Source organism: Sminthopsis crassicaudata, chromosome 3, assembly GCF_048593235.1.
Source record: "Sminthopsis crassicaudata isolate SCR6 chromosome 3, ASM4859323v1, whole genome shotgun sequence".
Taxonomy (NCBI): domain Eukaryota; kingdom Metazoa; phylum Chordata; class Mammalia; order Dasyuromorphia; family Dasyuridae; genus Sminthopsis; species Sminthopsis crassicaudata.
This window is the reverse complement of record NC_133619.1, coordinates 98,176,121-98,189,121: the sequence shown is the minus strand read 5'-3', so window position 1 is coordinate 98,189,121 and position 13,001 is coordinate 98,176,121. Positions and strand designations below refer to the sequence as shown.

The 13,001-nt window shown below is 31.9% G+C and overlaps 1 long non-coding RNA gene across 1 annotated transcript in view; it reads left to right on the top strand.

The window, feature by feature from the left end:
• Positions 1-12,704, top strand: part of LOC141564881 (uncharacterized) — a 32,559-nt gene extending 19,855 nt beyond the window's left edge. The window contains exon 4 of the long non-coding RNA XR_012488775.1: positions 10,437-12,704. This is a non-coding gene — a long non-coding RNA (uncharacterized LOC141564881). The remainder of the gene's footprint in view (positions 1-10,436) is intronic.
• The last annotated feature ends 297 nt before the right edge of the window (positions 12,705-13,001 follow it).

The window sequence follows — 13,001 nt, the reverse complement described above, 5'->3', positions numbered from 1 at the left end:
ATTAGAAGTGACTAGAGTAATATAATGTTTGTTTATTCAATTTTAGGATGAATACTTCTTTCAGGGCCTATTGAAGAAGACTTTATGTTAACATATTTCATGTTTGCATGCTACCGGTGAGGAAACCTCCAAAAGCCCACAATTCTTTGTTCTGTTACCTTCTAAAAGAAGGGAGAGAAAGGTTTGGCAGTTATATTCATTACTATACAGCCTCTTCTTGTGTTGTAAGGTGAGAATTTCTGAAGGTGTTGGCCAGTTTCCAACTTGTGAAGTCCTTTCCATGAGAATGGTCCTAATGGATATGCAATTATCTTACAACATGCTACCATTAATATTGCTTTCATTGTCTCAATTAACTGGTAACTATTGTTTGCTACAGAAAATATGGCTCTTTGCTTTATGACCTAATTTTGATATCTTGTCAGATATCTATATCTCTGGTTCAGCCTATTATTTATTTCAACCGAATAGACTGTATGGCTTTTGTAGTGGTAGTTGTTAGCATACAACTTACTATCTAAATTAACTTTTGTGACATTAAAATGAATGGAAAGAGGGAAAAAGCATTGAGGACATTCCTTCTCTCTTTCATTTCTTCCTTGTTCCCTGCTCCTTGCACATTGAGATACTGAAACTTACTGAATGATCATCTTTATATAGTAGTTTTATATATTCACAGAAGAAACTGTTTTTTAACCTTTATTCTTTAATAATGGTAAAAGTTCTGCTCTTAAATAACCTCATAGTTACAAGCTTATTACCAGACTCGATAGAGCTTTTCATGAGAAGATTCCAACGTTCTTTAATATGAACTCATTAAAATACATATCATATCTTACTCCAAGGAGTGATTAGCATTCTTTAATAGATGGAAAGACCAAGGAATAAAAAAAAAAGTAAAGAAATTTCTTCAAGGACATAAAGTGAATTAATCATGAAAAAAGATCAGAATGCCTGATTCTCCATAACAACTTATTGTATATTTTCTGCAACATACATATCTTAAACATGAATATTTTTGCCCAATTTTTAGAGGTCAAATAAATTCCAGTTGTTATGGTTGATGAAAAAAAGCTAATTTTTGAAGTTTAGGTCTTTGTAGAGCTTGTTATGTGTAATGACTGAGATAATTGCAAATACATCTTGTTTTTTCTTTCCTTCTAACTTGCTACACTTCCATTCCGCTCTCATGGGGCCAACAGTTATACAGAAGAAAAATATAGCCAAGAGACAAGAATGTTTGATAAACATAAAAACTATAATACTTCACCTAGTATATAACTTTCATGAAACTTAGAACCATCTATTTTGATTTTCATTCTATATATTTTCACACTATTAATGTTTTAGAATATTATTTTCTCTGCCAAACACTTAGCAAAATAATTGTCATGTATGATCACTAAATTTGGCAAGATAGAAATGATGATTCAGATAGAGAAGCATGGAATGTTAAAAGTGAAATGGAGCATTGAGATTATTCAGTTCAACTCCCTCAGTTTTGCAAAAAGAGAACAGATAGAGAGAGTGACTTGCCAGAGTCACACAGATTCCTCATGGCTGAGGGAGAATGAATATTTAGGTAATCTACAGGGCTCAATTTGGAATTTGAGAGATATGAATTTTAGCTCATTACTTAGTATTTCAGTAATCCTGGTAAGTCATTTAATCTCCTTCAAATTCCTTTCCCTCATCTATAAGATGGGAGCATCAATAGCACCTCTCCTACACAATTTTTATGTGAATAAATAAAATAATAGGTAAAGTATTTTGCATATTTTAAAATTCTATATAGACATGAGTTTTCATTACTATTCTCATTCGGTATTCTTTTATTACACCAGCTGAGTAGGTCACATTTGCTTCCATTCTCTAACCAAAATTGCTGCTCTTCTCCCTATGGACAGTATAGTTGTGCAAAAAGATGTTCTGTGAAGCACTAGTTAATGGGTTCCATGCAAATATAGTGGCTGTAAATAAGGAAAAATTGATTTTTCTCTTTTTTTTTCACAGATTTCTTCCTTGTTCCTCTCCCCAAGCCCCTCAAATTTATTCCTTTGATAAAAATGTATAAATATTTTTCCTAGATCTTTGTAGCAATCTAATCTAATCTCTTCATTTTACAGATGAGAAAATTGAGGCTCTGAGAACTGATATTAATTATTCTTATGTCATGTAGAAAGAAAGGGATTGATCCCCAAATTAAGCATTCTTTCCATTTTATCATTCTGCTTCTACCAAGATGTTTAAGAATCTAGGAAGGAATCCTTGAAGCCCTACAATTTTCTTTTTCATGGAAAATATTTTTTTCCCATTCCAGCAATACTTTTTTCAGATTTTTGAACCTTATCACTCATAAATTATTAGTTGTGTCCCAAAATATCTAAAAAATCTACCATAGTTTAATGAAAGTGTTTAAACCTTTATTGCAGTTCAATAGTTGGCTAATTTTTTGAAATTTGAAACTAGGCTAGTAGATATAACTTGCTTTCTGTGAGAATGAAGCATAGACAGTGGGTGTATACTTGGTGCTTCAAAGACTCTTGGGAAAAATAGATAGATTGAGTGAGTTTTATTAAATGTTAGCCTCTGTCTGTTTCACATAGTTTGTTGGTAGCCATGTCAGTTGGGTATTAAGTCATAATCCAGCCCTAGCTGTAGGGAATAGAAATGTATAGTATTTTAGAAATCAAAAACTGCATCTTCCTCTATAGATTTCCAGCCATGACAAATCTGAGAACTGTTCTTAGTCATCCACTTCTGCTAACTCAATAATTATGGTTTTATCTTGGGAAAACATGGAGCTGCTTGGGAGAAAGGAAATAAAATAGCAGATGGCTACTATTGTAGAAATATTGCAAGAACAAATAAGGAACCCTTACGACTATTCACACTTGCCTTTAACTTTGGAAATTGGTAGGGAAAAAAAATGGTCATGCACTCATGGTTGAATAATTATTTTAGCAGTATACAGGAGTATATCTTTTAAAAAAGAACTCTTGGATTTTAAAGTTAACATTTTTAGATAATTACACATCTACAATAATCAATTGTCAATAGCATATAAAGGAAATGTAAATGACTTAATCAGCAACTCAACTAATACAGGGAAATTTAGACTTTACCATGTGACCTCAGTGAAACAGATGGAAAAAAAATCAGTTATGGTATTAGAAACTGAGAGTTCAAGGTGTCCTCATATGTTATCTTATGCAACCATATTTTTGTTATGATCTATACAAAACAAATAATATTTTTCTTGGCTGTTTTTGTATAGTTTTAGTATGTGGTACTGCCTCAGCTTCTAAGTCAAGTCCTGCCAGAATAGCTTCATACAAAAAAATCATATTCTCTGAACTTAAAAATTTCTGAATTTTTAAAATGGGGTTAATCAGATGAATTTTCTAAGTACATTTATAGATCTTAAAAAGTTATATAAATATGTTTATGAATTATTAAAGTTTCTGACAATTTTCTAAAAAACTGAATTCCAATCCTTGTTTTGTGTTTGACTTTATCAAATTATTCTCCATTTATGGACTGAGTTTCCTCAAATATAAATTGAGAGGATTGAAGATAATCTCTAATGTCCTAGATAGTTTCAAATCCTATGATTCTGGAGTTGGGGATTTGTTCTTGTTGTAAGAAAAAATAATACAGATTTTCTAAAAATGCTTTGAATCATAAGGCTGTTTTGTATTTTATACATGGTGTCCCCCCAAAAAAAACACATTTCAAAACTACTTTATAACTGAAGGAGACACATTTTTTGTCTATTTTTTTTGGTGATGTGTCTAGATGTATAGAGTAGTCTCATCACAATGCCAATATCACAATAAAATTTACTCTTACTTCCTCTAAACCCAAAGGTTATCTGGACTGAGATGGGAATGATTTTTACCCAAGCTGACAACATTAACTGAATTTCACCCCTCACAGTATCTATACTTGCCTCCTTGATCCAGTAGAAATTGAAAACCAACTGTCATAAGAATAAAAATTCCATTTCATAATGTTGATTGTACATCAGTAAATTTTTTTGAATAGATGACTTAGACAGAAAAAAATCCTATGAATGTTCCCTATAATTATTTACTCTAGTAACCTTATACTGAAATGTTAGAATTTATCAACTGAGAAGCATCAAGAAATCATTACTTGTAAGTTGTTTGGTTCAAATAGGACTAGAAGATTGGTTCATTGTCTTTATTAATGCACAAGATTGGGTTTTGAAACTGCCATGTGTTTTTAGAAATCTCAAAAATATTGAAAAATAGAATTCACATAGTTTTAAAAGTGGTGGGAGAATTGCTTTAGCCATGATAACTCTTATCTGACATTGCATTATATCTAGGTTTGAAAGTAATATTTTGTAAAATACCTCATCTTATTTGGAACACATGCTTCTTTCTATTGTTTGTGCGTTTAGATTGCAAAGAGTGATTTCTATCAGAAAAAATAAATTGTATTCTATACATTTTCACTATTGTTGCTTCACCTCCCATAGAACTTTCAAGACTTCAGTATAAAAGCTTCTGTAATGAAGCATACTTCCTATGTATGAAATCTAAAAATGACTTTTTTTCAAGTGAAACACATAGGTCAGTTTCAACAGTATATGAAACAAGTCAACACCATAGTCTAAGTGAGTTTTCTCCTTTACTCCATACATTTTACATGGTTTGATATGAACAGTCACTTTTGTGATTTAAAGTATCATATGTATGAACCATGAAAGTCTTCAAATCTACATTATGATGACAAAAATTTGCCAGTTTTAAATTTATTGACCATCTGTCAGTCTTCACTCACTACTAGCTAGCTGTCATTATTTATTATTTGATGCTTTTGTATAATGAGTCACTGCAGGGAGCAGCCCATAGCTCCATCTCGGTGATTAACGAGGTCATTGTCTATCAGCAGCCATCATTCCCCCATCCTAGCAAGCCACATTTCCTTATTCAGAGAAAGACTTTCACACATTCTCACTTGTAAGCTTTCATAAGTTTTTTGTTTCGCAGTAAATTTAACTAACCACAATCAAACTTTTACATTTCATGAAAGAAATCATAAATCTTCTGGACAAATTAAGCAGTGCATTCCAAAATGTCAAGTTTTAAACTGATCAATTAATCCATCTTTATCTTTCTGTCTATCTATCTATCTATCTATCTATCTATCTATCTATCTATCTATCCTTTTCTCCATCTTATCTATCCATCTACTTAAGCACCCTATGTGTATTTTATTGGGAAATTTTGATTTATTAAATTCTTTAGGCAGTGTGGCATAGTGCATAGAATGCTTGGCTTCATAGTACACAGCTTATATTATTTAAATTGATCCTTACAATAACCCAATGAGGTAGAGGTTCTCATTAACCCCATTTTATATGAGGCAACTGAGAGTTAGAGATATGAAGAAACTGACTCAGTTTTATACAGTTTAAAGGTGCCAATGGTAAAATTTGACCTGATATCTTTCTGACTTCAAATGTAATATTTTATCCCTTATGAGGAATGAATGGGGAAAAGAATTGAGATCATAGTCTGCTTCTTCAACTTAATAATATGTGACCATGGAGAAATTGTTTAATCTTTCCCTCTCTCCATCCTACTTAGTTTCTTCTTCATTTGTTAAGTGGGAATAATAATGCCTTTGGTATCTTCTTCATGAATTCAGTGAGACAATATCATAATGCATTAAAAGTAGTTTGCAAACCTTAAAGCACTATATAAAGTTACCTTTTATTATTTTTCTAAAATCAAGTTAGGACAAGCATTTGAAGTACTTAATATAGTGACCAAAATTCCTAAGATACCTCTTGGATCTTCAGTATAAGGTGTATATTTGTAGGTGCCATAAATTGGCAGAGTGGAACTAGGTATTAGACTATGCAAAAAAAAATATGTCCACTACACTCTCTGATATCAGTCCCAACCAAATTTGGGACTAACAAGAAGAGGCATAGATAGAGACAATATTCTTAGCCCAGTGAGTTCATGACAAAAACATCTAGAGATTAGATTTCTAATCATTTTAACTATTAAGGAAACATGGCTGATTTTCTTAAATAGTTATTAATGTTGAAAGAAAGGAAACTATCTGCTATGATTGATTGAGCCTGGTGAGAAACATATGTACTCTAGAAGGCTGGCTTGGTGGAAGATGGGATGGTATTACAGCAGAACTACTAAGACATTCCCCCTGTCTCTCTATGTTTTCTTTACTGTATTACTTGAAACTTTTCATTGGTGTATTTTAGAAATGCAGGGGACATTGACAGAAAATGTACTCAGTGAACACTCATTGTCTAGGACATGATAATTTTAAATATATTAAGTTCCCCAAATATGTTAGTGATTTTTGGCAATAGATCAAGTTTACTTTTATATTACCGTAAAAATGTGTTAAAAATGAGACAAATTACATATAGATATTTTAGCAGTATCCATTTTCTTGACTGGCAGCTAAAGTGGCTCAGTAAAGTGCCAGGGTTAGCCATGAAGATTCAATCAACTCTTTGATGTTCAGTTATATCTGATTATTTATGACACCATTTGGGTTTTCTTGTCAAAGACACTAAAATGGTTTGCTATTTCCTTCTCTAGTTCATTTTAAGGAAAAGGAAACTGAGAAAAACATAGTGAAGTGAGTCACAATTTTTAAGTGTCTGAAACCAGATTTGAACTCATAAAGCCTGAGTTGTCCTGATCCCATACCTAGAATTCAATACACTGTACTATTAGCTCCCATCAATGAATTCCAGTGTCTCTCTCTTACCTGGAGGATCAAATATAAATCCTCTGTTTTCATTTAAAGTGCTCTTAAATACCTTTACAACCTAGTCCCCAGCTACCTTTCTGGTCTTTTTATACCTTTTTACACTATGCCCTCCTTGTTATTCCTTGTGCAAGATGCTCCATGTCATGACTCCCTGGGGTTTTACTGGCAGTCCTCCATTCTGAAAATACTCTCCCTTCTTCACCTACTGTTTTCCTTGGCTTCCTTCAAATTTCAGCTAAAATTCTACCTTATGCAAATGGTTTTTCCTCATCCCTCTTAATGCTAGAATCTTCTTTCAGCTGATAATTTCTGATTAATTCTTTATATATCAAGAGTTGTACATAGTTATTTGGATATAGTCATGTCCTTTACATTGTGAGCTATTTGAAGGCAGGGACTATTTTTGTAATTTTTTTTCTTTTGGAGGTTTCTTTTTCTATCTCCAGCACTTAGTATAATGCCTTCTACATGGCAAGTGCTTAATAAGTGTTTGTCAACTTGAGGAAACTCTATCATTATAATTCAGCACTTATTTTGCAATATATAAGTTTAAAGAGTCATATAGAGCAAAGCTTCATAAACTGTGGTTCATGATCTCATATGGAATTGCACAATTGAATGTGGGGAGTCCAAAAATTATGATTTATTTTCAGTAGATGTTTGACTTGTATATCTATTTTATATGCAAATATGTATGGTCATGCAAAAATTTCTTGGATGAAAAGTTGTCATGAATGAAAAAAGTGTAAGAAGAGCTAAACTTCTTAAAACACTGAGAAAATAATTGTTCAAAGTAAAACAAACTAGTATCAGAGGTCAAGCATTATTTCAAATCTTCTTTCCTAAAAGACCAACTTTCCCTGAATTAACCATAATGTCAATTCTAGTGTACACATCAAGTAGTATCTCCATTAAATTGATTTAATGCCTATTAATTTATTATTTTTAAAATGCCTATACATTTAGTTTATCTGAAGTTACTTTATCATTGGGACTTTATAAAAGGGGCAAAAGAGACCTGGGATGTGATTAACATCATTAGGTCTGTTTTCTCATTTATAAAATGAGAATGTTGCATTGGCTGGACTCCAAATTCTAAAGCTTATGATAAAATGAGATAATTTATAGAAAGAACTTTTCAAGTTTTAAAGTACTATATCATCATCATCATTGTTAATAATTGGAAGAGAGAGAGAAACAAACAAACAAACAAAAAAATACATTGGAGTTCCCCTGGAGTTACACTTAGAAATACAGATTTGGTTCCCTTGAAGACAGTTTGTGTGTCTGGACAGCTCCTATGGGGAACCAGGTGGCCATGAGGATTGCAGAAATGGAGGAAATGACCCAGAGTTTTATCTTCCTGGCCCTTATCAGTTCCTAACACAAGAGGATCTTAAACTAACAGTTCTGAAGTGTCAGTGATTATGTTAGAGAGTTTCTGAGTCAAGCAGGGGAATATGTAGATTGGAGTTAAAAAAAAAATTTGATGTTCCCAAGGAAAACCCCTGGGTGGAAATATGATACTAAAAAGTTCTAACTGAAGCTTCCAGTATTTAACCTGGTCCATGCAAATATACACTCTGCAGTCTTGGATCAAGAATTACATTAGTATTAAAGTTAGCTAAAGGACACTATTTTGGGAAAATAAAATAAAACAAAACTATACACAAATTCAAAATATGATTTAAAGAAAATCCATACTGTAAAGTAATTTTATTGTGTAAAAAGTTATCTTAAAGAAACTTTCAAGTTTTGCCAGTTAGAGTTTCTTCTGCCAAGTCTCCTATTTTGGTGACAGAACTACTTGAAAAATATAAATCATTTTCTTTTACAACTTTCTTCTGCTTTTCTCAGTGAAAATAATCACTGAGATTTCTTTTCAGAAATAGTATGATTAAAAAATTAAAAAGAAACAGTATTGCATTGTTCAGTCATGTCTGACTTTTTGTGAACCCATTTGGGATTTTCTTGGCAAAGATACTGAAGTAATTTACTAATTCCTTTCTCAGCTCATTTTACAGATGAGCAAACAGTATTAAGTAATTTGCTCAGACTCACACAGATAATAACCATCTGAGGCTAGATTTGAACTCAGGAAGATGAACTTTCCTGATTCTAGGCCTGGTACATCATCCACAATACCATCTAGCTGCCCCTGGTTAATAGTGTAGTCTATCTTAATAAATGAAACCTATTTATCCCCTCCTCCATTTTTACTTTTTATGTCCATATGAACAATGGATCTTTATGATTTTCTTTGTTCTATATAGATTTGCAGTCTTCAGTTCTATTTTAGGAAGATTGTCAGAATGTTTCAAGATTCCATATTCTTTTTTTCTCTGATGTTTCAATGGAGTCATTTTTCCCATTAGCTATTCTAAAATTATGTTCTAGCAGATGCTGGCTAGTTGATGATTACTCAACTTGTAAGAAGATGCAAAAACAAATAATATTTTATTAAGATTCATAAATCAGTGGATTCTTTTTATATAATTATTGAGGAAAACTTGTGTAGCATACCTAGTGCTAAAATTTATTCTTTCGGCTATATCGTCTTCATAAAGCTACCTAATAAATGCTAGCAAATGTCTATATATATTCTTAGATATGCAAATAACTTAATAAAAGGATGGATGGACTTTTAGATTCCCTGTTTATATAGCCAAGCAATATAATATTGGTCAAGTAAGAATGGAAACAACCTTCCACACTATAAACTTATTCCAATGAAAAGAAGACTCTGTCCTTCACGATTTTCCTCTGCTAAACTGTTAAAAACTTTTAGTTTTAGGTCTGAAAATCCCTCATATTCTTTAAAAATTATGTGTCAAACGTACTTGTGTGTGTGTGTGTGTGTGTGTGTGTGTCCACCTAGCAGTCTTATCATCCATCCCCTTTAGACTTCTCTATGCTGTGCTTTTAATCAATTTCCCCACCAAACATCTAGTTTTTCCATTTCTTTTGACTGATCACATTGGGTTCTTACATTATTCTAGTTGTCCTTTCCTGTACACATTTTCTTCTCCTTGTATCTTTTCAATAACACAGAAATGAGGCACTTCCCCCATTATATATATGTATAGATGCATAAATATATTATCTATCTATCTATCTATCTATCTATCTGTCTATCTATAAACATATATATTAAACCTTATCATGACATTATTTAGGTAAAAACAGTATTGATTCCTGAAAAAAATGATTCACATCCAAGGAATGAAACCTCCTTGAACAATTTTTCAGTGAAATGCATTATACTGAATGATTATTGGATTATAAGCATTCTTTAGTTTGCTATTTAAAAAATCTTCTCCTTCTCTATAGTAGTTAAATTACCTCACTATTTTATGAGTAAACCAACCACTCTATATATTGTATTATCTTTCCTTCTTGTACCAACTCCCTCACTGTCCCTTAGCTTTCTGTCATCAATAACTTTTATCACCTAACTGCATGTGCTTTTTCCCCTTGGACATTGATGCATTAGGTAAACAAAACGAACCCTTATGGCATTCCACTAGTCTTGGCCTTTGCTGAACTATTCCCATTTAAAATGCTAGTTCATTTTCAAATCTAGACACATATTCCTATTGCTATTCTGTAAAAAGTAACAAATAAAAATTATTATTTTTCTATTCTACCAGTGTAAAAGCACTGACTATAGGTTGCAAGAGAAGTCTTCAGGACACGCATGAAAGATACCTAACAATAATAAGAGGAAGCAGCTGCTGCATGGAAAGCTAAAGCAGACCTCAAGTCGTGTGGGCAGAAGGACACATTGGAGCATCTCTTTAAGCAACGAAGCACAGCAGTGTCCCCCAGCAATCAGAGATCAGGCAGCTTAAAAAATAAATAGATATAAGCAGCAATCGGTTCTAGGTAGTAGCCCCCAACTTCACACTTTCTGAAGGCAATCGTTTTAAAACAAGGTACATTAACTGCTTGATTTGCAATCAAGGGCAGTCTTCACATTTACCAGAATGGCAACCCCCGACTGGTCAAGTATTCATCTTTTTTTGTCCCAAAAGTAAAATTTTGCCTTGAAGAGCTAATCTTTGAACCTTTCAGTCTGTTAAATGTTTAGAAGAGCATTTTAACTTTACAGAGCAATACCCTTTTGTCTATGGGGTCAGTGAGTAAACATCTGATTAAAAAAAAAAAAGGGAGTATTGCCTTTTAGCAGTCTGGCAGGGAACTTAAAAATAAATTTCAGAGCCACAGAATTACTGAAATGTATCTAAAACTTGGCCAGATATTTCCTTCCCAAGTAATAATATCAGTGTACAGTAATACCAGTGTACAGGTAGAAGAAATATATAACTTTTAGAAATTTTAAGTGTGTTAGAGATCAGGAATTTGTTCCCTCCTAAACTCTGCTTTCTGCAGTTCATATGTTCATTGGGCAAATATTTACTGAATTTATGTACAAAGCACTTAAGATAGACACTATAAAAAGATACCAGATGAATATCACAGTCTTACTTACTCAAACATTTATTAAAAGAGCCTACTATATACAGATTATGATGGCAGGTTAGTTTACAATTTCATAAAGATTTATGATATACACACAAAAATAACCCATCATAGACAAAGAACTTTGGTTCTTAGAGTGAACAGACAAACTCAAGGTTTTGCAGAAAGTTAAAAAGCAGAGCTAAGATTCCAAATCAAATACAATCACTCTAAGATTTCAGTTTTCTTATCTATAAAATGATGGGTGTAAATTGCATGACCTTGTCCTTGTATCATTCAATGTTTTTAATAAATTAAAGGCAGAAATAGCATACTTACCAAATTTAAAGATGACATAAAACTCAAAGGGGACAGTTAACATGTCAGCTGACAGAGTAAGTATGCAACAACAACAAAAAACAAAAACAAAAACAAAAAAAACCTTAAGAAATTAGAACACTTAACTAATAGACTGATCTAGTAAAATGAAATTAGTAGATATAACTATAAAGTTTTGTAGTTAGATTAAAAATAAAGAAATTTATGGGTATGAGAAAGCCATGGCTAGATTACATATTGTCATGTGAAAAAAAAAAAAAAAGATAAGGGAGTTTTAATGAAATTCAATAGAAATTAAATGTGACTTGTCCACTAAAAAGTTTATACCAACCTAGGATACACTGAAAGAGACAAAATGGCTTAAAGCAAGAGAGATGACTATTCTATTATGTTCTACCCAAGTAAGAGTATAGGTGGACTATTATATTTAGTTTTGGATGCCACGTTTTAGAAAGGAAATTATTAAGTGCATAGAGGAAGACAAATAGCATGGTTGAAGGTGTTGGAAATTGTGAAAAGACTGAAGGAACTGGAGAATTCTTGGGGGTTTAGGAAAGGAGACAAACAGGAAAAAAAACAATTGTCTTCAATTATTGAAAAGTTATATAGGAAAGAGATAAGATCTCTTCTGCTTTACTGTGGACAGAAAACAAAAAAAAAGAGGAGCAGTTGGCAGAAGGTATAAATAGACAAATTTAGACTCAAGGTAAGTAAAAACTTTCTAACAAAATAGAATGGGTTATTATTTTTTGGTTATTATTCCCTAGATTTTTTTCTCAGTTGATTAAATACATGACTACTGCATTACTCCATTTCTTTAAGCACTTCAGATAAAATCCAGGATCTGTTGCATTTGTCTTTATTGATTAGATAAGTCTGATTCATTGATGTTTGAAAGATAGTGATTAAAAGTCCTACAGAGCAGAAATACCCACATTTTAGCTCTGTATTTTTCCTTTCTGTTGCAAATGTCATAAGAATATATGAAAAACATAATGATAGATGTTTTTGGTTTTCAGCATACAGTGACAGTGGTGTTTTTGAGTTAAATTTGGACAGAGATTTTCATAGAAATACTGGTTATTTTCTTCAATCTTTCAACATTATGAATTTGTCAATTAGATAGTCCCTTTATGCTTAAATGCCTTGATAAAAAACACTTTGTAAGTTATAATTTTAATATTTTGCCAAAAATAACAATAAAAATTTTATTATTGCTAATGCTAATAAAATTACAAGTATTAATTCACTGAAATTGAATGTGAAATTTAAAATGCCTATAATATAATTTGTTAACTGAGTTGAGTTATTTAAAAATATTTAGAGTGACGTAGACAGCATGATAGAGTAAAAAAAAAAAAAAAAAAACAACTCCCAAACTTTAGAATCAAAGGTTTTGAGTTCAAATTCTACTT